We start from the raw sequence: 27,476 nt of genomic DNA, 5'->3' as shown, positions 1-27,476 counted from the left end.
CTGCGTAATCTGGTGACCCATACTGCACATTGATTTGAACTCTTTCCTCCTGCACTGCTTTCTTTGCCACCTTACACTTTATCCACTTCCGCTTTTCACAATAAAAGCTGTTCCTAGTAACTTCCTCTTAACCTTCAACTGAGAGGTAAGACATTAAAATACCTTACACTTATTAATTAATTACAGATATCTAGTTAAAATATCAGTAACAGAATGAATACATGAACACATTATTTCATTAAGGAAATGATGGAATAGTAACTTGATCCATTGATTGATTTTGACGGTGTTTTCTGCTGTAGGGTTGTGTGTGTGGTTGCATATTGAGAAATGACAGATTGACAACACTTTGATGATTGTAATTAAAGATGTAAAAGCAAAGATCCTCTAAACTAAAGATGGCGCATTTCAAGCATAGACTGTTGATATTAATGGACAGAGCATGTGTGACGTCACCCATGGTCGTTCACTTAGAATAGAATATATCTTTATTTTATATATGTTTTCAACAATGAAACACAGCTTAGCAGCTCTCAATAATGACAGTTAAATCACAGACAAACAGAAATATTAAATTTAACCCTCCTGTGGTCCCCTCTTTTCAAAGTTTCTACATCAGAAATGTGGGTTTCTTTCAAGAAAATTGCCCAAAAATAACACGGATGGTTCCATACAATGCTCTTTGCAAGTAAAGTTAACTTACTGCCCATTATGCCTGTTGGCATGTAGGGCAACAACAAAGGATTTCCACTCTTGTCTGTTTCGGGCCAGTGTCTTTATAGAGCCCCAGGTGTGATGTAGTGTCTTCAGCTCTCCCTCCACCATCCTGCGCCAGGTATCCTTGGGTTGGCCTCTTTAATGTTTGCCATCTGGTGTTCAGTGAAGGGCAGTTCGTGTGATGTTTTCTCGCTCTCTATGTATTACATGTCCAATCCATTTCCATCGCCTTCTCATAATGATGGTAGCCATGTTGTCATGTTTACACTGGCTGAGTAGAAGTTGATTGGAGATGGTGTTGGGCCAGAATATTCTCTTTATTTTACGTAGGCTTTTGGTGTGGAAGGTCAACAGTTTGTGGAGATCACTTTCAGTTGTTCGCCAGCACTCAGAGCCGTATAGCAGGGTAGACAGGACACAGCTCTGGTACAGTCTCAGCTTGGTGTTGGTGCTGTACTGGGCAGACTTCCAGACGTTTAGTCTCTGTAAGGTGTTTCGGGCCTTGCTGAGTCGGCTTGTGATGTCGTTGCCTGCTCCTCCATCATGGCTGACAATGCTGCCTAGGTAAGTGAAAGGGTTGGTCATGGGTAGGTTTGTGTCTTCTATTTGTATTTTTGGGGGGTTTGGGATGTTGAGCGTCATCAGCTCTGTCTTCATCTGATTGATCTTAAGACCTATTTGCTGTGCAAAGTTGTTAAGACGACTGGTTTTCTCTTGCATATGTTGATGCGTATGCGAGACCAAAACCATGTCGTCAGCAAAATCCAGATCTTCCAGTTGAGAGAAAAGAGTTACTTGCACACTAAGTTACTTACTTAAGTAAGTCACTTAATATATGCATCTTGCACACTACTTTGCACTATTACCTTTTGCACTTTACATCCCACTCCATGTGTACTTGTCTTGATATTATTTGTACATTTGTATTTTTGTATATTATTTTAATATGTGTCTATATGTATATTGTTGTCTCTATTGTACAGTATGTGTAAAACCAAATTGCCTCAAAAATAACATGGATGGTTCCATACAATGCGTTTTGCAAGTAAAATGAAGGATTGGATCATTACTCTTTGAATTGTGGAGGTTTTATTCAACTTTATACTTTGAAAAGAAATTGAAATGGTTTCAAAACAGTTTCCTGACTAAACGTTGGGTTAGGGTTACGTGCGATTAAAGCTATGCTTTGGCTGTATTTGGGCTGGGAATTCAAGCCATGTTGGGACTCTTTTTCCGGCTGCTCTAAAAACCAAACGTCCTGTTAAGTCAGACTCTTTTCACCTCAGGGTGATACCGTACACATCCAGGTCTGTCACTGGCCAATATCGGACCCTTCCGATCCAGGATTTTAAAAATTCAAGGCTTAAACTTGCGATTAAAGCTATGCTTTGGCTTTATTTGGGCTGGGAATTCAAGCCATGTTGGGACACTTTTTCCGGCTGCTCTAAAAACCAAACGTCCTGTTAAGTCAGACTCATTTCACCTCAGGGTGATACCGTACACATCCCGGTCTGTCACTGGCCAATATCGGACCCTTCCGATCCAGGATTTTAAAATTCAAGGCTTAAACGTGCGATTAAAGCTATGCTTTGGCTGTATTTGGGCTGGGAATTCAAGCCATGTTGGGACTCTTTTTCCGGCTGCTCTAAAAACCAAACGTCCTGTTAAGTCAGACTCTTTTCACCTCAGGGTGATACCGTACACATCCAGGTCTGTCACTGGCCAATATCGGACCCTTCCGATCCAGGATTTTAAAATTCAAGGCTTAAACGTCTGACTAAAGCTATGCTTTGGCTGTATTTGGGCTGGGAATTCAAGCCATGTTGGGACACTTTTTCCGGCTGCTCTAAAAACCAAACGTCCTGTTAAGTCAGACTCTTTTCACCTCAGGGTGATACCGTACACATCCAGGTCTGTCACTGGCCAATATCGGACCCTTCCGATCCAGGATTTTAAAATTCAAGGCTTAAACGTCTGATTAAAGCTATGCTTTGGCTGTATTTGGGCTGGGAATTCAAGCCATGTTGGGACACTTTTTCCGGCTGCTCTAAAAACCAAAGGTCCTCTTAAGTCACACTCATTTCACCTCAGGGTGATAGCGTACACATCCCGGTCTGTCACTGGCCAATATCGGACCCTTCCGATCCAGGATTTTAAAATTCAAGGCTTAAACGTCCGATTGAAGCTATGCTTTGGCTGTATTTGGGCTGGGAATTCAAGCCATGTTGGGACTCTTTTTCCGGCTGCTCTAAAAACCAAACGTCCTGTTAAGTCAGACTCTTTTCACCTCAGGGTGATACCGTACACATCCAGGTCTGTCACTGGCCAATATCGGACCCTTCCGATCCAGGATTTTAAAATTCAAGGCTTAAACGTCTGACTAAAGCTATGCTTTGGCTGTATTTGGGCTGGGAATTCAAGCCATGTTGGGACACTTTTTCCGGCTGCTCTAAAAACCAAACGTCCTGTTAAGTCAGACTCTTTTCACCTCAGGGTGATACCGTACACATCCAGGTCTGTCACTGGCCAATATCGGACCCTTCCGATCCAGGATTTAAAAATTCAAGGCTTAAACGTCTGACTAAAGCTATGCTTTGGCTTTATTTGGGCTGGGAATTCAAGCCATGTTGGGACACTTTTTCCGGCTGCTCTAAAAACCAAAGATCCTCTTAAGTCCCACTCATTTCACCTCAGGGTGATAGCGTACACATCCCGGTCTGTCACTGGCCAATATCGGACCCTTCCGATCCAGGATTTTAAAATTCAAGGCTTAAACGTCCGATAAAGCTATGCTTTGGCTGTATTTGGGCTGGGAATTCAAGCCATGTTGGGACTCTTTTTCCGGCTGCTCTAAAAACCAAACGTCCTGTTAAGTCAGACTCTTTTCACCTCAGGGTGATACCGTACACATCCAGGTCTGTCACTGGCCAATATCGGACCCTTCCGATCCAGGATTTTAAAATTCAAGGCTTAAACGTCTGACTAAAGCTATGCTTTGGCTGTATTTGGGCTGGGAATTCAAGCCATGTTGGGACACTTTTTCCGGCTGCTCTAAAAACCAAAGGTCCTCTTAAGTCACACTCATTTCACCTCAGGGTGATAGCGTACACATGCCGGTCTGTCACTGGCCAATATCGGACCCTTCCGATCCAGGATTTTAAAATTCAAGGCTTAAACGTCCGACTAAAGCTATGCTTTGGCTGTATTTGGGCTGGGAATTCAAGCCATGTTGGGACACTTTTTCCGGCTGCTCTAAAAACCAAAGGTCCTCTTAAGTCACACTCATTTCACCTCAGGGTGATAGCGTACACATCCAGGTCTGTCACTGGCCAATATCGGACCCTTCCGATCCAGGATTTTAAAATTCAAGGCTTAAACGTCTGACTAAAGCTATGCTTTGGCTGTATTTGGGCTGGGAATTCAAGCCATGTTGGGACTCTTTTTCCGGCTGCTCTAAAAACCAAAGATCCTCTTAAGTCCCACTCATTTCACCTCAGGGTGATAGCGTACACATCCCGGTCTGTCACGGGCCAATATCGGACCCTTCCGATCCAGGATTTTAAAATTCAAGGCTTAAACGTCTGACTAAAGCTATGCTTTGGCTGTATTTGGGCTGGGAATTCAAGCCATGTTGGGACTCTTTTTCCGGCTGCTCTAAAAACCAAACGTCCTGTTAAGTCAGACTCTTTTCACCTCAGGGTGATACCGTACACATCCAGGTCTGTCACTGGCCAATATCGGACCCTTCCGATCCAGGATTTTAAAATTCAAGGCTTAAACGTCTGACTAAAGCTATGCTTTGGCTGTATTTGGGCTGGGAATTCAAGCCATGTTGGGACACTTTTTCCGGCTGCTCTAAAAACCAAAGGTCCTCTTAAGTCAGACTCATTTCACCTCAGGGTGATACCGTACACATGCCGGTCTGTCACTGGCCAATATCGGACCCTTCCGATCCAGGATTTTAAAATTCAAGGCTTAAACGTCCGAATAAAGCTATGCTTTGGCTGTATTTGGGCTGGGAATTCAAGCCATGTTGGGACACTTTTTCCGGCTGCTCTAAAAACCAAACGTCCTGTTAAGTCAGACTCTTTTCACCTCAGGGTGATACCGTACACATGCCCGTCTGTCACAGGCCAATATCGGACCCTTCTGATCCAGGATTTTAAAATTCAAGGCTTAAACGTCCGATTGAAGCTATGCTTTGGCTGTATTTGTGCTGGGAATTCAAGCCATGTTGTGACACTTTTTCTGGCTGCTCTAAAAACCAAAAGTCCTGTTAAGTCAGACTCATTTCACCACAGGGTGATACCGTACACATCCCGGTCTGTCACTGGCCAATATCGGACCCTTCCGATCCAGGAATTTAAAATTCAAGGCTTAAACGTCCGATTAAAGCTATGCTTTCGCTGTATTTGGGCTGGGAATTCAAGCCATGTTGGGACTCTTTTTCCGGCTGCTCTAAAAACCAAACGTCCTGTTAAGTCAGACTCATTTCACCTCAGGGTGATACCGTACACATCCCGGTCTGTCACTGGCCAATATCGGACCCTTCCGATCCAGGATTTTAAAAATTCAAGGCTTAAACGTCCGAATAAAGCTATGCTTTGGCTGTATTTGGGCTGGGAATTCAAGCCATGTTGGGACTCTTTTTCCGGCTGCTCTAAAAACCAAACGTCCTGTTAAGTCAGACTCATTTCACCTCAGGGTGATACCGTACACATGCCAGTCTATCACTGGCCAATATCGGACCCTTCCGATCCAGGATTTTAAAAATTCAAGGCTTAAACGTGCGATTAAAGCTATGCTTTGGCTGTATTTGGGCTGGCAATTCAAGCCATGTTGGGACACTTTTTCCAGCTGCTCTAAAAACCAAACGTCCTCTTAAGTCACACTCATTTCACCTCAGAGTGATACCGTACACATCCCGGTCTGTCATTGGCCAATATCGGACCCTTCCGATCCAGGATATTAAAATTCAAGGCTTAAACGTCTGATTAAAGCTATGCTTTGGCTGTATTTGGGCTGGGAATTCAAGCCATGTTGGGACACTTTTTCCAGCTGCTCTAAAAACCAAACGTCCTCTTAAGTCACACTCATTTCACCTCAGGGTGATACGGTACACATCCCGGTCTGTCACTGGCCAATATCGGACCCTTCCGATCCAGGATTTTAAAATTCAAGGCTTAAGGCGAGACACGGCAGGCAAAAACATTGTTTTTTTTTCATTGGTCAATTTTGAGATTTTGGGCTATTTGTCTTCAATAACATGTCTTCTTTCAGACTTGTGGTGGAATAAAGTCCGAAATACACATTTAGTTCTTTATTTTACTACACTTTGTGTTCAGTGTTCAGACAGCGGAGGTAATCAGACTCTCTCTCTCTCTCTCTCTCTCTCTCTCTCTCTCAAAGCAGTTTACAGAAAGTCATAGCCTACATGTCATATATTAAATATTTGTCACATATGTACCACACTGTACTGATTGCGATACAACACACTATATTACAAAACAATTACATTACACAACAGTTAGTTTTGTATAATATAATTACTATATAATAGGCTACTAAACAGATCTGTTATTTTGGGATCCTAAGTGGTGTGAGTCCCTCAGGCTGTAGCAGGCAGATCCATATGTAGCTGTCAGTGGAGCTGCTGTCACCTCTCCTAGGAGAACTACTAGGTTCTCTTCTGGTATGAACTTTTTTTGGCTATTTTTTCAAAGTGTAATTCTCTTAGTGAAGATAGTTTTTCCCAGTGGAGGAGGAAGTGTATCTCTGTCAGACCCAGCTGGTGGTCACTGAGCCTGTATTTAGTCAGGATCCGTCTCTTCTTTGTATCTCTGACAGTGTGAAGATAATCTGTCAAATAATAATTTAGTCTACTTTGTTTGCTTTCTCCAATGTTCTAAATATTGGTCTTTTGAATGAGTCATAATTAGTTTTGTTATGTTGTGTTATGAACCAGTGCTGAATGGAGCCTGGTTAGTTATCTTCACCATCAGCTGACTGAGGGGACTGGTTCTGGTTAGTTAGCTTCACCATCAGCTGACTGAGGGGACTGGTTCTGGTTAGTTATCTTCACCATCAGCTGACTGAGAGGACTGTTTCTGGTTAGTTAGCTTCACCATCAGCTGACTGAGGGGACTGTTTTGTGGGAAAAGTAAGCTGGAGCAGCAGCAAGTATGGCCATGAAGGTGCCTCTGCCATGCTTTCTGTTATGGAGAAGTTGTGGCTTCAGAGCTCAGTTGTGACGGTCAATTCAATGAGAGAAACTGATATGCTCAGGACCTCAAAAGCTGAGACCGTCACAGCTGCCAGTGTAAAACATAGGCGCAAGAGTCTAAGCACAGCTAAAATACATATGGTGCTGGAATGGACAGTTAGACTTTAAAAAGCTGTGACATCTATTGTTGGTCTTGTTCTGTGTCCATACAATTGTCCAGTGTGGGTTTTGTCTGCAACTTTGTGCATGATACGCCAATGTTAATTCATTGAGTTACTGCAGTTGTAGGCCTTATATGCCTGCCATTTTATTAAATAATCAATTTTCATGAACTTGAAATATTCTATATTATTATCACTAAGGGCCTGGGCATTTATTCTGTTTTTGAGCAATTTTTCCAATAGAAATGTATTAAATTCCACTATTTAAATCTTTAAATGCCGTTTTCTCAAAATGAGTTTTTTGTCAATCTCCAGTATAAACATCACAGCCTATGTAGCACCTATGTACACCAAACTTTCCAGTTATACACTTAGTAGTATTCTGAAGATATTTACAGAGGGATTTGTTAATAAATCATTCCTGCCCTGATTTATGTGAAATTTTAAGCTAAAAAACATGGTGAAAATCGATTTTTTAAGGCTATGGACAGTATATCTTGATTTCCTAGGTAATGAAAGCAGATATCCTGAAATCCCTCTGTAATTTTGTTTTCATCTTGTGTGTAAACAAAATGAAAAAAGAATTTTGCACCTGGCTTTATCATATTTTCAGATCTATCTACCAAAAATATATGCAAAATCGTGCATATTTAATGAGAAAATGCCTAATTTGCATAATTAAACATAAACATTTCAAAAACTTGTAATACTTTTTTTTATATACTTGTGTAAGTAATCAACTGAGGAAGTTTCATGGAGATATCTATTATTTAAAAATTTTAGCCTATTCACCTGTAGTGTCTCGCCTTAAACGTCTGACTAAAGCTATGCTTTGGCTGTATTTGGGCTGGGAATTCAAGCCATGTTGTGACACTTTTTCCGGCTGCTCTAAAAACCAAACGTCCTGTTAAGTCAGACTCATTTCAACTCAGGGTGATACCGTACACATCCCGGTCTGTCACTGGCCAATATCGGACCCTTCCGATCCAGGATTTTAAAAATTCAAGGCTTAAACGTCCGAATAAAGCTATGCTTTGGCTGTATTTGGGCTGGGAATTCAAGCCATGTTGTGACACTTTTTACGGCTGCTCTAAAAACCAAACGTCCTGTTAAGTCAGACTCATTTCACCTCAGGGTGATACGGTACACATCCCGGTCTGTCACTGGCCAATATCGGACCCTTCCGATCCAGGATTTTAAAATTCAAGGATTAAGGCGAGACACGGCAGGCAAAAACATTGTTTTTTTTTCATTGGTCAATTTTGAGATTTTGGGCTATTTGTCTTCAATAACATGTCTTCTTTCAGACTTGTGGTGGAATAAAGTCCGAAATACACATTTAGTTCTTTATTTTACTACACTTTGTGTTCAGTGTTCAGACAGCGGAGGTAATCAGACTCTCTCTCTCTCTCTCTCTCTCTCTCTCTCTCTCAAAGCAGTTTACAGAAAGTCATAGCCTACATGTCATATATTAAATATTTGTCACATATGTACCACACTGTACTGATTGCGATACAACACACTATATTACAAAACAATTACATTACACAACAGTTAGTTTTGTATAATATAATTACTATATAATAGGCTACTAAACAGATCTGTTATTTTGGGATCCTAAGTGGTGTGAGTCCCTCAGGCTGTAGCAGGCAGATCCATATGTAGCTGTCAGTGGAGCTGCTGTCACCTCTCCTAGGAGAACTACTAGGTTCTCTTCTGGTATGAACTTTTTTTGGCTATTTTTTCAAAGTGTAATTCTCTTAGTGAAGATAGTTTTTCCCAGTGGAGGAGGAAGTGTATCTCTGTCAGACCCAGCTGGTGGTCACTGAGCCTGTATTTAGTCAGGATCCGTCTCTTCTTCGTATCTCTGACAGTGTGAAGATAATCTGTCAAATAATAATTTAGTCTACTTTGTTTGCTTTCTCCAATGTTCTAAATATTGGTCTTTTGAATGAGTCATAATTAGTTTTGTTATGTTGTGTTATGAACCAGTGCTGAATGGAGCCTGGTTAGTTATCTTCACCATCAGCTGACTGAGGGGACTGGTTCTGGTTAGTTAGCTTCACCATCAGCTGACTGAGAGGACTGGTTCTGGTTAGTTATCTTCACCATCAGCTGACTGAGAGGACTGGTTCTGGTTAGTTATCTTCACCATCAGCTGACTGAGGGGACTGGTTCTGGTTAGTTAGCTTCACCATCAGCTGACTGAGAGGACTGGTTCTGGTTAGTTATCTTCACCATCAGCTGACTGAGAGGACTGTTTCTGGTTAGTTAGCTTCACCATCAGCTGACTGAGGGGACTGGTTCTGGTTAGTTATCTTCACCATCAGCTGACTGAGGGGACTGGTTCTGGTTAGTTATCTTCACCATCAGCTGACTGAGGGGACTGGTTCTGGTTAGTTATCTTCACCATCAGCTGACTGAGAGGACTGGTTCTGGTTAGTTATCTTCACCATCAGCTGACTGAGGGGACTGTTTCTGGTTAGTTAGCTTCACCATCAGCTGACTGAGGGGACTGGTTCTGGTTAGTTATCTTCACCATCAGCTGACTGAGGGGACTGGTTCTGGTTAGTTATCTTCACCATCAGCTGACTGAGAGGACTGTTTCTGGTTAGTTAGCTTCACCATCAGCTGACTGAGGGGACTGTTTTGTGGGAAAAGTAAGCTGGAGCAGCAGCAAGTATGGCCATGAAGGTGCCTCTGCCATGCTTTCTGTTATGGAGAAGTTGTGGCTTCAGAGCACAGTTGTGACGGTCAATTCAATGAGAGAAACTGATATGCTCAGGACCTCAAAAGCTGAGACCGTCACAGCTGCCAGTGTAAAACATAGGCGCAAGAGTCTAAGCACAGCTAAAATACATATGGTGCTGGAATGGACAGTTAGACTTTAAAAAGCTGTGACATCTATTGTTGGTCTTGTTCTGTGTCCATACAACTGTCCAGTGTGGGTTTTGTCTGCAACTTTGTGCATGATACACCAATGTTAATTCATTGAGTTACTGCAGTTGTAGGCCTTATATGCCTGCCATTTTATTAAATAATCAATTTTCATGAACTTGAAATATTCTATATTATTATCACTAAGGGCCTGGGCATTTATTCTGTTTTTGAGCAATTTTTCCAATAGAAATGTATTAAATTCCACTATTTAAATCTTTAAATGCCATTTTCTCAAAATGAGTTTTTTGTCAATCTCCAGTATAAACATCACAGCCTATGTAGCACCTATGTACACCAAACTTTCCAGTTATACACTTAGTAGTATTCTGAAGATATTTACAGAGGGATTTGTTAATAAATCATTCCTGCCCTGATTTATGTGAAATTTTAAGCTAAAAAACATGGCGAAAATCGATTTTTTAAGGCTATGGACAGTATATCTTGATTTCCTAGGTAATGAAAGCAGATATCCTGAAATCCCTCTGTAATTTTGTTTTCATCTTGTGTGTAAACAAAATGAAAAAAGAATTTTGCACCTGGCTTTATCATATGTTCAGATCTATCTACCGAAAATATATGCAAAATCGCGCATATTTAATGAGAAAATGCCTAATTTGCATAATTAAACATAAACATTTCAAAAACTTGTAATACTTTTTTTTATATACTTGTGTAAGTAATCAACTGAGGAAGTTTCATGGAGATATCTATTATTTAAAAATGTTAGCCTATTCACCTGTAGTGTCTCGCCTTAAACGTCTGACTAAAGCTATGCTTTGGCTGTATTTGGGCTGGGAATTCAAGCCATGTTGTGACACTTTTTCCGGCTGCTCTAAAAACCAAACGTCCTGTTAAGTCAGACTCATTTCAACTCAGGGTGATACCGTACACATCCCGGTCTGTCACTGGCCAATATCGGACCCTTCCGATCCAGGATTTTAAAAATTCAAGGCTTAAACGTCCGAATAAAGCTATGCTTTGGCTGTATTTGGGCTGGGAATTCAAGCCATGTTGGGACTCTTTTTCCGGCTGCTCTAAAAACCAAACGTCCTGTTAAGTTGCACAATCTCCACCTCCAACATTGCCAAAAGACAATGAACACAATTCTGCACAAAATATCGCAGTATAAGTTATCTGAACTTAAATAAATATATAGTATATATACACTCGAAGAGGGTCTCGCCCTGGGTGTAATTCAATGTAGAACCGCTCCTGATAGATAGATATAGATTTTTATTCATCCCAAAAAAATGGGAAATTCCAGTATTGCAGTAGCAAAATATCTGACGCACAGCACACATACAGAGTATACATGAAATAATAGGATACAAAAAGTAATAAAGTATCTCTATCTATCTATGAAATAATAATAGGATTGTCAGGGTTTTGGTATTTTGTGGTGTGTATTATTTTTGTAGTCGGTTTCTGTTCTGTATTGTGCTTGTTTCCTGTTTTATTTTGTAGTCTGTCTTGTCTCCCTTGTCTTGTCTAGCTTTCTTCCTGTCTTTGTTTGTTTCCCGCCTTTTTTGATTTGTTCCACCTGTTGTGTCACCTGCCTCTCGTTCCCTCGTTACCTTGTGTATTTAGCCTCTCTGTTTTCCCTTGTCTCTTGTCGGATCATTGTTTGTGTCTGGTTTTGTTCCTGTCAGCATGTCGTAGCCTGTTCTGTTGTTTTCTGCCTGCTCCATTTTTGGACCGCCTTTGGTTTGCTCCTGTTTTTGTGTTTAATAAATCCTCGTGCTCATTACTCCTTCGCCTGCTCTCTGCATTTGGGTCCACCATCCTCGCTAACCATGACAGAATGATCCGACCAACCGGACCCAGCAGAGAAGCTTCCTTTTTCCCAGTGGGTTCCCAGTTTTTTGTGTTTTTTTTTCTACTGGTTGCTGCTCAAGGCCTATCTGGACCATGGCTCCCGCACACCCTTTGTCTGATGAACTTTGTGAGCTACTTTATGACCTGATAGAGCTGAAGGTTATGTGGAAGGAAGCAGACAGTGAGTACCAGAAGGAGGCTATTTTGTCATTGGCTCGTAATATGGTGTCAGAAAAACCCTGGCTAATTGACTCAATTCCGGACTGGGTTAAAAGATTTGTTTCCACTCCTGCCCATCCACCTGTGTGCCGTTTTGCTACAGGTTTCATGTCCGTTACCCAGCCTACATCCCGGTCTGCTAACACCGTGGTGCTAACACCGTGGCCACTGGGTTTTTGTCTGTGACCCCGTCTGTCCCTTTGCCCGCTTCGCCCAGTCCTGTCTCCCTACCTGGAGGAGAGCCAGAGACTCATATGACTTTGCTTCAGTATTTTGCCATGTCTGTTAAAAAGACTGAGGAGGCCAAAGCTGCCAGCCTTCAAGCTGGAAGACAACAGTCTAGTTTGCCTGCTAGCAGCTCCCCTGGAAGCTTTACGATCGGCTCTACGGCAACCCACTCTGCGGGCACCCTCAACTACAAGCAATCCTTTGAGGGAACTCGCCTAGCCATATTCTCTGGGAACCGTGGAGGCCGGAGACGGGGTAGAAGACAACATGGCTCCCGACGCCATGCCCTGCTTCACCCTCTCTTCAGCCCAGAGTCCTCGCTGTCCAGCGGCCTCGAGTCCATGCTGTCCAGCGAGCCGGAGCCTGAGCTGACGTATGTTCCTGAGCTGACCTGTGTTCCTGAGCCTGAGCTGACCTGTGTTCCTGAGCCTGAGCTGACCTGTGTACCTGAGCCTGAGCTGACCTGTGTACCTGAGCCTGAGCTGACCTGTGTACCTGAGCCTGAGCTGACCTGTGTACCTGAGCCTGAGCTGACCTGTGTACCTGAGCCTGAGCTGACCTGTGTACCTGAGCTGACCTGAGCCTGAGCTGACCTGTGTACCTGAGCCTGAGCTGACATATGTTCCTGAGCTGACCTGTGTTCCTGAGCCTGAGTTGACCTGTGTTCCTGAGCCTGAGCTGACGTGCAACCCTTCTGTTCCCGAGCTGACGTGCAACCCTTCTGTTCCCGGGCTGGCGTGCAGCTCTCCTGATTCCGGGTGGACGTGCAGCTCTCCTGAATTCAAGCTAGCTAGCAAACCCCCTGAATCCAGGCTAGCTAGCAACTTTCTTGAGTCCCGGCTAGCTAGTAGCCTTCCTGAGCCCAGGCTAGCTAGCAGGCCCCCTAAATTCAGGCTAGCTAGCAACCCCCCTGAAACAAGGCTAGCTAGCAGCCTTCCTGAGCCCAGGCTAGTTAGCAGCTCTTCTGAATCCAGGCTAGCTAGCAGCCTTCTTGAGCCCCGGCTGGCTAGCAGCCCCCTTAAGCCCAAGCTAGCTAGCAGCCCTCCTGAGTCCAGGCTAGTTAGCACTCTCCCAGATCCCAGGCTTGCTAGCAGCCTTCCTAGCTTCCCCGAGCTTCCTAGTGTTCCCGAGTTTCCTAGAGTTCCCGAGTTTCCTAATGTTTCCGAGTTTCCTAGTGTCCCCAAGCTGCCCAGTTTCCCAGCACTGCGCAGCCTTCCAGAACCGCCGCTGACGTGCAGCCTTCCAGAACCGCCGCTGACGTGCAGCCGCCCAGAACCGCCGCTGACGTGCAGTCTTCAAGAGTCGTCGATGACCGCTCTTCAAGAATCTACGATGACCGCTCTGCTAGAGTCTTCCAGTCGTCCAGAGTCTCCGATGACCGCTCTGCTAGAGTCTTCCAGTCGTCCAGAGTCTTCGATGACCACTCTCCCAGAGTCTACGTCGACAGCTCTTCCAGAGTCCATGTCGACAGCTCTCCCAGAGTCCACGTCTACGGGCAAGCCAGAGGCCTTGCCGGTCTCCGGCGTCCAAGAGACTGCCCCTGAGGCTTTGTTGGTCTCTGGAGTCCCAGAGACCTCCCTAGTGACTTTGCCTTTGTTCTGCCCCCATGAGACTTTGCCTGTGGCGGTCAGGCCGACTCCTGCCCCTCGTGTCCTCTCGGCGGTCAGGCCGACTCCTGCCCCTCGTCTCCTCTCGGCGGTCAGGCCAACTCCTGCTCCCCGTGTTTTGTCGGTGGTCCGGCCGACTAATGCTCCAGTTACCCTGTCAGCGGAGTTGCCGACTCCTGACCCTGTTGTCTTGTTGTCTGTTACTGATCCTGTTACCTTGTTGGCAGACACTGACCCAGCTGACCCGTCACCTGTCTCCAGCCCAGCTGACCCGTCGCCTGTCTCCAGCCCAGCTGCCCCTTCATCTGCTGAGCCTGTCTGGCCACCAGAGGGGATTCGCCTTCGCCGCCGGTCTTCAGAAGGAATTCGCCCTCGCAGACGGCCTCCAGAAGGATTCTGCTTTCGCTGTCGCCCTCCAGAGGGGTTTCGCCTTCGTCGCCGTCCTTCAGAGAGGCTTCGCCTTCGCCGCCGGTCTTCAGAAGGGATTCGCCCTCGCAGACGGCCTCCTGAGGGGTTTCACCTTCGCCGCCGGCCTCCAGAAGGATTCTGCTTTCGCTGTCGCCCTCCAGAGGGGTTTCGCCTTCGTCGCCGTCCTTCAGAGAGGCTTCGCCTTCGCCGCCAGTCATCTCGGTGCCCTCGACATCCTGTACGGCCACCAGAGAGATTCTGCCTTCGTCGCCGGTGGCCAGAAGGGTTCTGCCTTCGTCGCAGGCCGCCTGAAGGTTTCTGCCTTCGATTCTGCTCCCAGTCCCCTGTTGCCGAGGCCTCTCTGCCCCCTGTTGCCGAGGCCTCTCTGCCCCTGTTGCCGAGCTCTCTCTCTCAGCCCCTGTGACTCTCTGTTCCCTGTGACCCAGGGCGTTGTGCCCCAGTGACTCTCTGCTCCTTGTTGCCAAGGCCTCTCTGTTCCCTGTTGCCGAGGCCTCTCTGTCCCTGTCCCGGGGCCTTCCTGTTCCCTGTCCCGAGTGGTCTCTCCATTCCCTAGCCCCACTTGACTTGTTTGCTGACCTGTTTGGCCCTCCTCCGGTCCCCCTCCGCCCTCCCTGGGTTGTCTTTTTGTTCTGTTTTTGGGCCATCTGGGATCTGTCCCTTGGGGGGGGGGGGGGGGGGGTACTGTCAGGGTTTTGGTATTTTGTGGTGTATATTTTTGTAGTCTGTTTCTGTTCTGTATTGTGCTTGTTTCCTGTTTTATTTTGTAGTCTGTCTTGTCTCCCTTGTCTTGTCTAGCTTTCTTCCTGTCTTTGTTTTGTTTCCCGCCTTTTTTGATTTGTTCCACCTTCTGTTTTGTTCTGCTGCTGTTCTTGTTTGATGAGTTTCATCTGTTGACTTGCTGCTTTTCTGTTTCTCACCAGACAAACAACTGATTTTAAATGAACATTTTAAACAAACAGCATCAGAAAGAATTAATAACTCAGATTACATTGTTGTCTACTGAACCACTGTGTTGCAGTGCTGATGTTCTACTTGTTCGTCATTTTGATTCCAGCTCTACACTGTGAGGATTTGCTGCTCTTCTGTTTTCATGTCGATACAAACTGAACTTGTTTGTGTCTCTGAACTGTTTAAAGAATCACTATGAACTAAAGATGGACATTTTTGGTGCTGCTTCAGACATTGTATTCGGTTTTGGAACCTAAAATATGTTTGAAATTTGAAAGTATACATTTTTAGTAGGGCTGGATTATATTAATCAATTCTCCAACTAAAGTCCATCTTTGTTTAAGTGACCTGATATCTATTACTAACATCTTGGAATAGATCTTTTCTTTGCCTTTTCCCAGTAAAAAGTACTTTTTGGGGGGTCAGTTCTTAATGTAAACATTAACCTGGTGCATTATAAAAAATATCTGAGGGTTGCTTCTTGCTTAAACAATTTACAGTTCTCTTCTCTTTTATGTCCAAGATAAACTGGTATTGTAACTGAAATTCCCCTAACCTAATTTATATTGAAACAGAAATGTAATCAGGACGTTGTGAATAGGAATCGAAATGATTCGGGAAATCATTAATGCCTAATTTTGTTTTGTTTTGTGATCAGCAGTTGTGATGGAGAATAACTCAGAGGTGGTGTTTGTGCTTCAGGGTCTGAACGACTCTCTGACAAACCGTCAGATGTACTTTGCCTTCGCCCTGATGTCGTACCTCTTCACCATCTTCGTCAACCTGACGCTCATCGTCACCGTCTGCCTGGAGAGAGCGCTCCATGAGCCGATCTACATCTTCCTGTGCGGCCTGTGTTTTAACGGCATCTGCGGAGCGTCGAGTTTCTACCCAAAGCTGCTTCACGGCCTTTTGGCTGACTCTAACGTCATCACGTATGCCGGCTGTTTGACTCAGGTATTTGTGGTTTACTGTTACGTTTTCTGTGATTTCACCAGTCTAACCGTCATGGCGTATGACCGCTACTTGGCCATCTGCAAGCCGCTGCAGTACCCAATGCTGATGCCGGTGCAGAGGGTGGCGCTGCTGCTGCTGCTCACCTGGTGCTTCTCGCTGCTGGAGACGATTATCGGCATCACACTGACCGCCAGATTGCCGCTGTGTAGGCGCCACATCAACAGGATATTCTGCACCAACTGGGAGGTGGTGAAGCTGTCTTGCTCTGACACAACCGGCAGCAGTATCTATGGCTTGCTGATCATTATTTCGCACACTCTGCAGACCGGACTCATCCTGGTGTCCTACACCCACCTGGTCCGAGCCTCGTTCAGGTTGGCGTCCAACCGCAAGAAGTTTGTACAGACGTGTGTGCCGCACCTGGCCACGCTGCTCATCTTTGCAAGCTCACTGTTATTCGATTCCATTTACTCTCGCTATGGCGGCGGTGGCACGCTACAGGTGCTGCAGAACCTTCTGTCTGCAGAGTTCCTGGTGGTCCCGCCCCTCATCAACCCCATCATCTACGGCATCAACCTGCATCAGATCAGGTCCAGGATCATCCTCAACTTCTCCCACAAACCAGAGATCCATAAACAACATTAATGAAAAACTAAATTACATTGACCAAAAGCCCACTTAATAAGAGAAACCTTAATATTAATGTTTAACCAGATACTACAATGTTGATTTAAAGGGGAACTATTATGTAGCATTTTCAGGTTAATACTTGTATTTTGTATTTGTACTAAAACATGTTTACATGCTTTAATGTTATCTTTCTCATACTGCCCATGGCTGCTCTACCTGGATTCACCGTCTGAATGAGACACTCTTTAGGAGCGCCTGTCACTTGAAGCCCCCCCTCATAAAATCCCAGTCTGCTCTGATCGGCCAGCCTGTTTCCGCAACTCTAAGTCTCAGCAGCCTACGCTGTTGTTGCATTCCAAAGCCTGACTGCAACAGAGCATAGCAGGACTTTGTACCATGAAAAATCACAAATAAAGGCTTCTTAACCAAATACTACACAATCGGACATGTTCCAGCTGTAAATTGACCCGAAATTGGGGAGAAATGACCAAAATTGGCCGCTAAGATTACAGCAATATCCAGTTAGTATGCAGCTACTTAATATTTAGAAGTATGCTAACGTTAGATTGTAATGGAACGAAGCAGCACTTTCTACTGTCAAAAATCACAGATGAAGGCTTCTGAATCAAACACTACCCAATCGGACATGTTTCAGCAGGAATGCGAGACCCAAAATTGGGGAGAATTTAACAACCTTGGCAGCCCAGATGACATTGGGCCCCATTGACCAAACGCTCTTAAGAACAAATGTGTTCTTAAACCCCACGTACGCAGTTTTCACGAAGATTCTGGAATTCACCAATGTTTTCTTATTTGGGATCAGATTCTATGCACACTCAAGAGCACTCTTACGCACAATTTAGAGCTGACATATTTGCGCAAAACAAGTAGCTATACCGTTTTTGTCCGTTCTAATTTAAAATGTAACATTTCTCTCCATTTTGTAACTAATTAGTTTAATTATTTTACACATAATTATAAGTTTGTTTAAATAAATACACACTACTGCTCATTTGTAAAGCACTTTGAATTGCCATTGTGTATGAATTGTGGTAGGCCTATATAAATACACTCACCTAAAGGATTATTAGGAACACCATACTAATACAGTGTTTGACCCCCTTTCGCCTTCAGAACTGCATTAATTCTTTGTGGCATTGATTCAACAAGGAGCTGGAAGCATTCTTTAGAAATGTTGGCCCATATTGATAGGATAGCATCCCCCACACCATTACACCACCACCATCACCAGCCTGCACAGTGGTAACAAGGCATGACGGATCCATGTTCTCATTCAGTTTACGCCAAATTCTGACTCTACCATCTGAATGTCTCAACAGAAATCGAGACTCATCAGACAAGGCAACATTTTTCCAGTCTTCAACTGTCAAATTTTGTAGCCTCATTTTCCTATTTTTAGTGGAGATGAGTGGTACCCGGTGGGGTCTTCTGCTGGTGTAGCCCATCCGCCTCAATGTTGTGTGTGTTGTGGCTTCACAAATGCTTTGCTGCATACTTCGGTTGTAACGAGTGGTTATTTGAGTCAATGTTGATCTTCTATCAGCTGGAATCAGTAGGCTCCTCTGATGTCTAGCATCAACAAGGCATTTTCGCCCACAGGACTGCTGCATACTGGATGTTTTTCCTTTTTCAGACCATTCTTTGTAAACCCTAGTAATGGTTTTGCGTGAAAATCCCAGTAACTGAGCAGATTGTGAAATACTCAGACCAGCCCGTCTGGCACCAACAACCATGCCATGCTCAAAGTTGCTTAGGTCACCTTTCTTTCCCATTCTGACATTCAGTTTGGAGTTGAGGAGATTATCTTGACCAGGACCACGCCCCTAAATGCATTGAAGCAACTGCCATGTGATTGGTTGATTAGATAATTGCTTAACGAGACATTTAACAGGTTGTCTTAATAATTCTTTAGGTGAGTGTAAACTTGCCTTGCTTTGTCTTCAATTCACATCAATTATGTTAACGGGGAACCCTGCCATCCAATAATAAGTGATTGATCACGCTATTTATACGGCAAGAGTATCTTTTGTGTTTTGAAATAAAAAAAATTTGCCTCAGAATTCAGATCAAACCATTTATTTATCGGTTCTGCGCCCTTCTCCGGATACAGCGTTCACTGCATGAGTAACTGCGTTCCATGCATCAGTTTTATTTGCTGCTTAGTATGCACTGCTGACGCTACTAAATATGTTTTGTTTTTCATTTACTTCTTGCAGCAGTACCTCCACTTCAGAATTACTAAAGTTTATTTTTCTTTTGGAGTCGAGGCCTCCACCGTCTTTACCACGTCTTTTGGACATTTCTCTAAGTGTGCACATGACACGGTCCTGCCATCTCATGCCCTTTTATGGGAATTAATGGGGCGTTTATCTATGCTAAATAGGAGCAACGGGCACAAGCTTTCAATTTATGAAGACATTGGGATTCATCATTCTAAGAACACACCTGCGAACAATTCCGCTGTTTAAGAACACGTCATGAATCAGACGTAGACTTTTCTTAGGGACTTTAAGAACATATTTAAGAGAAAACTTAGGAAGATATTGGTGAATGAGGCCCATTGTTTACTGCCGATAGCATGTAGCTACTATAGTTAGCAGTGGACACTGATAGAATATAGCAGCACTTTCCAGAGTAAAACATCACAGATAAAGGCTTTTAAACCAAATACTACATAACCGGTAATGTTTCAGGAGTAATGTGACCCAGAATTGGGGAGAATGTAACAACACTGGCATCCAAGATGACATATTTTACTGCTGTTAACATGTAGCTACATGCGACAATGTTAACACTGCAGTAGCTTAAAAAAACACTCCAGTCCTGCCTACCTGGAGCAGACAACCAATCATAGAAGACTTAGAGTTAGAGTTGCATAAGACTTAGCTGAGAGCAGAAAATCCTGTTGAAACAGCCTTCAGAGCAGTTGGTTATCTGAACGTTTTAGCTCACGGGTATTTCTCTAAAATACATTAACTCATTATTTGAATTTTTGGCCACGTTTACCATGAAAATCCGACATTATAACATTGTTTGCCCTTGACACAAACAGCCCAGGGAGGGCGGAGGGGGTCCACAGGAGGGACAAACAAAAGTCAACCGTGGAAGGGCGAAGGGAGGACAAAGAACAGGAGCGCCGGAACAGGCGACAGTAGGAACCGGGAAATGAGGAAAGTGGGACTTGGGGACCAAGCTAGTAAGCTAGTCTTCTCCGGTCCACGTCAATGAGGGCTCCAGTCCACGTCAACGAGGGCTCCAGTCCACGGCGAAGAGGTCTCCGGTCCACGGCGAAGAGGTCTCCGGTCCGCTGCACGTCTGCTGGGGTTCTGGGAGGCTGGTCTGCTGAGGCTTGGGGCGCCGGACAACGGCAAAGTCTCTGTGGTGCCGAACAACGGCAAAATACAACAGAAGACAGGCCGGAGCATTACACAAAAGACTGACGAATGAAAATAACCCAACAACAGACACAGAAAGCACAGAGACTAAATACACAAGTAAATGAGGGTTAACAATGCGCAGGTGACACAAGGGCTAGTGAACAGGTGAAAGACATCAGGGCGGAGCAGACAATCACAAAGGCGGGAAAACCAAAAGACAGGAGGTAAAACAAGACAACACATAAGAGAACAGAGAGACTACAGAATAAAACAGGAAATGGAAAACCAACAGAAAACATGAAACCAACTAAACACAGAAACTTGACATAGGGACGAGACGTGACAACCGTAACTGTTTAAAAAATACAAAGTAGGCACCGGTATCGGATAAAACCCAACCGATACCCAACCCTAGTCGCAGTCAACAATAAATGTGTATATAAATACAATACATACATTTTCTATGGGCTCTTATGGCAAACATTTGGATCAGAATCAGAATCAGAAAGGGCTTTATTGCCAAGTACGTTTTTTACGCATACAAGGAATTTGTCATGGTGTTGTTGGTGCATGTCACACATTCTCTAAATATAAGAAGGATAAAAACAATATGAACAATATAAGTATAAACATATACACACAGTAGGTATTAATAAAGATAAAAATAAATGTAAAATAAATATAAAACTAGAACTGCAAGCAGTTATGACGGGGTCCAAGCCTCCGATGCCAGTCGCCCCGGGGAGCTGCGCCAGTCGCCTCCGATTACCTGGGGGGCTGCGCCAAAGTGGGACCTAAAGCATTACGTGGGGGGGGGGGCAAACGGTGAATATCGAGAGGTTTAATCCGCAAGGTCTGCGGTACGGTGTGAGCCGCGACGTCTGCGGTACATTGCCATTGCAAATGTAGTGGTTAACAGTTCATCTCCATGCATATACAGACTACCTTTACTAATTCTCTACAATAAACAAACTTCTTAATCCCCCTGACCACAGGGGACAGCAGAGCGAAATGAGAGAGTGACTGAGAGGGTGGAGGGTGGAGGCAGGTGTGGTGGTTGAAGGAGCAGGGGAGGTGGTCAGGTTGTTGTAAATGGTGTAATAGGCGCCAATTTATGTTTTCTTCCGTGGGTGCTCACAGGCGCACGCCCTTTAAAAAAAAAAAAATAAGTAGTCAAAAATGGTTTGCATTTCAGAACCTTAGGAAATGGACAGCGGCCGACGCGAACACACACGCCTATTAACTCGATAATTTAGCCGTAAAGTAGGTCAATGCCACCAACATAACCAATCACACTATGACAGATGCTCCACTTAGCACCAACTGCATTGTTTAATTTAAAATGAATGTAGCCTACTGGCAGCCTTGCACACGTGGGTATTTTCCACGTAGAGCACCCATGTTATCGACGCCTATGAATGGTATTGATTTTGGATTGAAAAAATGAGAGAAAAGAGTTGCATTTGTTCACTGTGAAGGTTGTAGAAACTTTGTCAGGTGGGTTAAGAAGTGTGTTAATTGTAGAAAAGAAGTGGAGCACGCAAAAGCAAAAACCAAAACGTAACGGTAGGAGGCAAACATCAGTAAATATTGAGTGTGAGCTGCAAGGTCTGTGGTACAATCCCATTGCAAATATGCCATTAACATGAATTGAGTAAAAGGGCCAAAACTGGTCTACGTTGACTATAGCGCTCCCTTTGATCTTTACCAAATTTGGTACAGAGCCTCATGGCAGCATGCCGAACAAGCATCAGAAGGTTTATGTTGATAGCCTTTACTGTTGCAGAGATATTACAATTGCAAATTTCCCATTAAAATGCATTGAGTTATTGGCCAAAACAAATAAACGTTACTTATAGCGCCCCCTAAAGGCCGATCTTCGCCAGATTTGGTACAGAGCATCGTAGTGGGATGTTGAACAACGATCCTAAGTTCTTTGCTGATAACATTTAATTTGGCCGAGATATGATATGATATGTGTGTGGTAGCTAGCTAGGAAAAATTGTTTGGTCGTCAAATGCGTATACTTTAACGTAGCAAAATTCTTTATACAACTTTTGGTCAGGTCCATCTGGAGATGCTGTGTACCAGGTTTCGTGCAGATCGGTCGCACGAAACCTAGGACGAGTTCGAAAAAGTTGGTTTTGCACATTGCGCGATATTGTGAAAAAACTTTTAAGCGGTAATGGGCTACATTAGGTGATTCAGCTTGATTCAAGGAACACATGTATGTAAGAATTTTTAATGTGTGATGTGTAATGTGGGAGTTAAAGACAAAAAACTATTATAACGCCACCTAGTGGTCCACATGTGTAATCTTTGGTAGGTGTGGTCCATGGCCCATTGTCCATCTACCCTGTAAATTTAAAGTTGTTCACATTAGTGTAAGTGGTGAATCTAGACTTAGGTGCCAGACGCCACGCCCATTTTGACCCCTCAGTACCCCACTCAAGGGTTGGCCTCAGGAGTGTCCCTAGATGGTACCCATCAAATTTTGTAAAAATCGGATGAGCCGTTCATGAGATATAAACTTTTTGTACTTGTAGTGCCCCCTAGTGACCAATTTTCGAAAAACGCGTGGGGGACCTCCAGAGGGTCATGGCAAACAAGAATCTAAAGTTTGTCGCCTTTTATTTTGGCCAACATATGGCAAAGTTGGTGTTTTCATAGTTAACTACACAAAGTAGTTTTTGCGTTATATGCGGAACTTTTGTTGTATAAAAATTATTTTTACAACTTTTTGTCAGGTCAATCTGGAGATGTTACCTGCCAAGTTTCGTGCTAATCAGTTGCACGGTCTAGGAGGAGATCGAAAAAGTAGGTTTTTGATAAATCACGATTTTTCACGCATAAAAGTCTAGGAGGAAATGGGCGTGGCCTATATCACGTGATTCAGTTGGATCCAGGGAACGTGTGGATATATGGTTTTTGAATATCCGGTGTACGGTGTGGGAGTTATAGGGCCAAATGCGTTTTTTTCTGCTATAGCACCATCTAGTGGTGGAAGTATAATGGGAAATAAAAATAATCTTTAGAAATTGCTACTGCCGGTTCTTCCAGACTCGGGCTTGGACCCCTAATAAGTTAAACAATAGTAAAAAGGAGCGCTACAGCAGAGTAAGTACAGTGGCATGTAGAGCCAGAGGTGTAGTGTGGAGAGAGTCAGGGTGGGTTCCGGGCCTTGTTGATAAGGCTAGTGGCGGAGGGGAAAAAACTGTTTACGTGGTGTGTGGTTGTGGTCCTGATAGACCTCAGTCTCCTGCCAGAGGGGACTTAGACTTAGACTTAGAAAACTTTAATGTCCCAGAGAGGCAATTTGTTGTACAGTACAGGCATATTGACACATAATCCACAACACAAACATTGAACCAGACATCTACAGCGCTATTTATCTAACACATCAATAAATACAATACAGTAAAAGGAGTATATTGCACAACTTCATAAATAAATAAAATAAAACTACTGCACATTATCCTACTTCACATCTATTCATTCAGTCATACCCCTCACACAAGGGGGAGCCAATCATATTTCAGGTGGGGCGGTTGCCACCCTGGTCCCCGCCTCTAGACTCACCCGTGGTATTGGGTAAGGGCCTCTGTTAATTTTACAGCCAAAAACCTCCAAAAGACTGGCAATGATTGCTCCTCCTCCGCCGCCTATACCTGATACACTAAGAAGTAAATGTCACGTTGATATAAGGTGGTATTGGGTGTGGTAGTGTCGGAGTAATTTTATGATTACAGCATGATATCATGCGCACAGCATCGGACCGATACCCGATACTGTCATTGATATCGGTGTTGAAACTCAACTTGTCATTCAAAAGAGCCTTTTCTTTATCGATTTCTGCTCAAGTTAGCTTTATTTCTGCTATCCACAATGTCACTGCTGCATGGCTTCCTAAAACCCCAAACTACAGAGTGCCCCGAGGCCCAAACCACAGATTGTGCGTGCGTGAATCACACATAACAAAAATGACACTAAGCTCCATCAAGGGAACCCAAACTCCTTTGATTTTAAAAGATCAAAAGCTTTTCTGGCCTTTACACTTACAGGAGAAACACTGGATGTCCATAGACCACACCTGTTGACTGACATTTCTCACACAATTTTCTGTTAAACAGAATTTTGTGTCCAAATTTTTATTATTATTAAATTGTTGAATTTCATCTGTTGCAAAAAACAACATAGCATCATCATCGGCTGCTCTGCTGTCTAAATATCGGCATCGGCCATTAAAAGAAAACATAACGGTTGATTACTAAGTCGTTGACAGCTTGTGAGCTGATTTCTTGCCTTAATAATATTCAATTAAACATCCATTGTTGAAAATATGAATGTGTGACGTGTTCATCAGGAGGGGCCTGGCCTCAGCTTTGTTGCTGTGTACCTGTCTGTGTGCAGTTTTTAGGCGTATAAGAGCTGCTGCTCGCTGACTCTGTTCTCCAGCAGCTCGGCAGAGTTTCAGCTGCTCGTGTGGAAACAAATCAACAGTTTGTCTCTGGTGTTGATGTGTCTGATTGCTTACTGTTTCTTAACTTGTCCTGTTGATGATGTTATATTTATTCATGTGTCCAAAGTGAAAGATGAGTCCAACCTGCAGTAGGTAAGGTTGTTAACTGAAGTCAGTGTCGGCCTTCATGCATTAACACCTTTAATCACCTTTTGTCTTGTATCATGTCAACATCACTGTGACTCAGTTTTTATGCTTCTGATTAGTTCACAGAGTGAAATGTTGAAGCATATTTAATGTCTTTCCTTGTGGTTTGTTCAGCTGAACTGTTTAATTGTTTAATTTAATGAAAACTGTGTCTGAGGGTTTAGTCTGTTTCTCTAAAGCTTTGATCAAACTGATGATTCATGTTTCCTGATCAGTAGTTTTTCATGTTAACACCACTGATGTTTTAAACAGTCTGTTTTCTTTACAGATGTGGAGAGACTCAGATTTGATGAACTATTGAACATGTTACAATAGTTTCCTTCCTTTGTTTAAATGAGCAGATGATTGTTTGATGAGTTTTCATCTGAATTTGATGCTTTTCTGTTTCTCACTCATACATCCAGCTGAAAGTTGTTATTCTAAGAAATGTGCAGAGAATGAGTCACTTTAAGGTTTGAAATCAACTGGAAGTGATCCTCACAAGAGTCTGAATTCATTTATATTTGAGTTTATCTGATGAAGAAAAAGCTCAAAGATCATGTTTGTGTTTGTCAGCTGATTTTAAATGAACATTTTTAAACAAACGGCATCAGAAAGAATTAATAACTGAGATTACATTGTTGTCTACTAAATGTCCGTTTTTCATTTTGAAACCCACTGATGTTTTAAACAGTCTGTTTTCTTTACAGATGTGGAGAGACTCAGATTTGATGAACTATTGAACATGTTACAATAGTTTCCTTCCTTTGTTTAAATGAGCAGAAATCTTCTGTTTTGTTCTGCTGAGCTGATTCTTGTTTGATGAGTTTTCATCTGTTGACTTGCTGCTTTTCTGTTTCTCACCAGAAATTTAAATGAACATTTTGAAACAAACAGCATCAGAAAGAATTAATAACTCAGATTACATTGTTGTCTACTGAACATCTGTGTTGCAGTGCTGATGTTCTACTTGTTCAGTCATTTCTGATTCCAGCTCTACACTGTGAGGATTTGCTGCTCTTCTGTTTCATGTCGATACAAACTGAATCTGTTTGTGTCTCTGAACTGTTTAAAGAATCACTATGAACTAAAGATGGACATTTTTGGTGCTGCTTCAGACATTGTATTCAGTTTTGGAACCTAAAATATGTTTGAAATTTGAAAGTGTACATTTTTAGTAGGGCTGGCTTATAATAGTTATTAACTAAAGTCCATCTTTGTTTAAGTGATCTGATATCTATTACTTTCATCTTGGAATAGATCTTTTAATATTTGCTTTTTTTCACAGTAAAATGTACATTAAACTTGTGGGGGTCAGTTCTTAATGTAAACATTAACCTGGTGCATTATAAAAATATCTGAGGGTTGCTTCTTGCTTAAACAATTTACAGTTCTGTGAGAATCTCTTTTATGTCCAAGATAAACTGGTATTGTAACTGAAATTCCCCTATCCTAATTTATACTGAAACAGAAATGTAATCAGGACCTTGTGAATAGGAATCATAACGATTCGGGAAATCATTGGTGCTATCCAGCCCAATTTCGTTTTGTTTTGTGATCAGCAGTTGTGATGGAGAATAACTCTGAGGTGGTGTTTGTGCTTCAGGGTCTGAACGACTCTCTGACAAACCGTCAGATGTACTTTGCCGTCGCCCTGATGTCGTACCTCTTCACCATCTTCGTCAACCTGACGCTCATCATCACCGTCTGCCTGGAGAGAACGCTCCATGAGCCGATCTACATCTTCCTGTGCAGCCTGTGTGTTAACGGCATCTGCGGAGCGTCGAGTTTCTACCCAAAGCTGCTTCACGGCCTTTTGGCCGACTCTAACGTCATCACGTATTCCGGCTGTTTGGCTCAGATGTTTGTGGTTTACTGTTACGTTTTCTGTGAGTTCACCAGTCTGACCGTCATGGCGTACGACCGCTACTTGGCCATCTGTAAGCCGCTGCAGTACCCGATGCTGATGCCGGTGCAGAGGGTGGCGCAGATGCTGCTGCTCACCTGGTGCTTCTCGTTGCTGGAGACGATTATCGGTGTCATACTGACTGTCAGATTGCCGCTGTGTAGGCGCCACATCAACAGGATCTTCTGCACCAACTGGGAGGTGGTGAAGCTATCGTGCTCCGACACAACCGGTAACAACATCTACGGCTTTGTGCTAATTTTTACGCACACTTCGCAGACCGGACTCATCCTGGTGTCCTACACCCACTTGGTCGAAGCCTCGCTCAGGTTGGCGTCCAACCGCAAGAAGTTCATACAGACGTGTGTGCCGCACCTCACCACGCTGCTCATCTTCGTCAGCTCGCAGGTGTTTGATTCAGTCTACTCTCGCTATGGCGGCGGCACGCTACAGGTGCTGCAGAACCTGCTGGCCGCAGAGTTCCTGGTGGTCCCGCCCCTCATCAACCCCATCATCTACGGCATCAACCTGCATCAGATCAGGTCCAGGATCATCCTCAACTTCTCCCACAAATCAGGGATCTAAGACCAACATTCATGAAAAACTAAACCACGTTAACAAAAAGTACACTTAATAAAACAAAAACCACAGAG

General features: G+C 43.6%; 1 long non-coding RNA gene and 1 pseudogene across 1 annotated transcript; both read left to right on the top strand.

Moving 5' to 3' along the window:
* LOC116057041 overlaps positions 1 to 27,476 on the top strand; it is a 395,907-nt pseudogene that overhangs the window by 321,529 nt on the left and 46,902 nt on the right.
* LOC118495140 lies at positions 900 to 27,376 on the top strand. Its single transcript, XR_004897460.1, has 3 exons — positions 900 to 972; positions 23,261 to 23,269; positions 27,366 to 27,376. It is a non-coding gene; the product is annotated as an uncharacterized LOC118495140 (long non-coding RNA).

The sequence above is a fragment of the Sander lucioperca genome, chromosome 5, assembly GCF_008315115.2.
Source record: "Sander lucioperca isolate FBNREF2018 chromosome 5, SLUC_FBN_1.2, whole genome shotgun sequence".
NCBI lineage: Eukaryota > Metazoa > Chordata > Actinopteri > Perciformes > Percidae > Sander > Sander lucioperca.
Note: the sequence above shows the minus strand (reverse complement) of the source record. Positions and strands in the feature narration are given on the sequence as shown.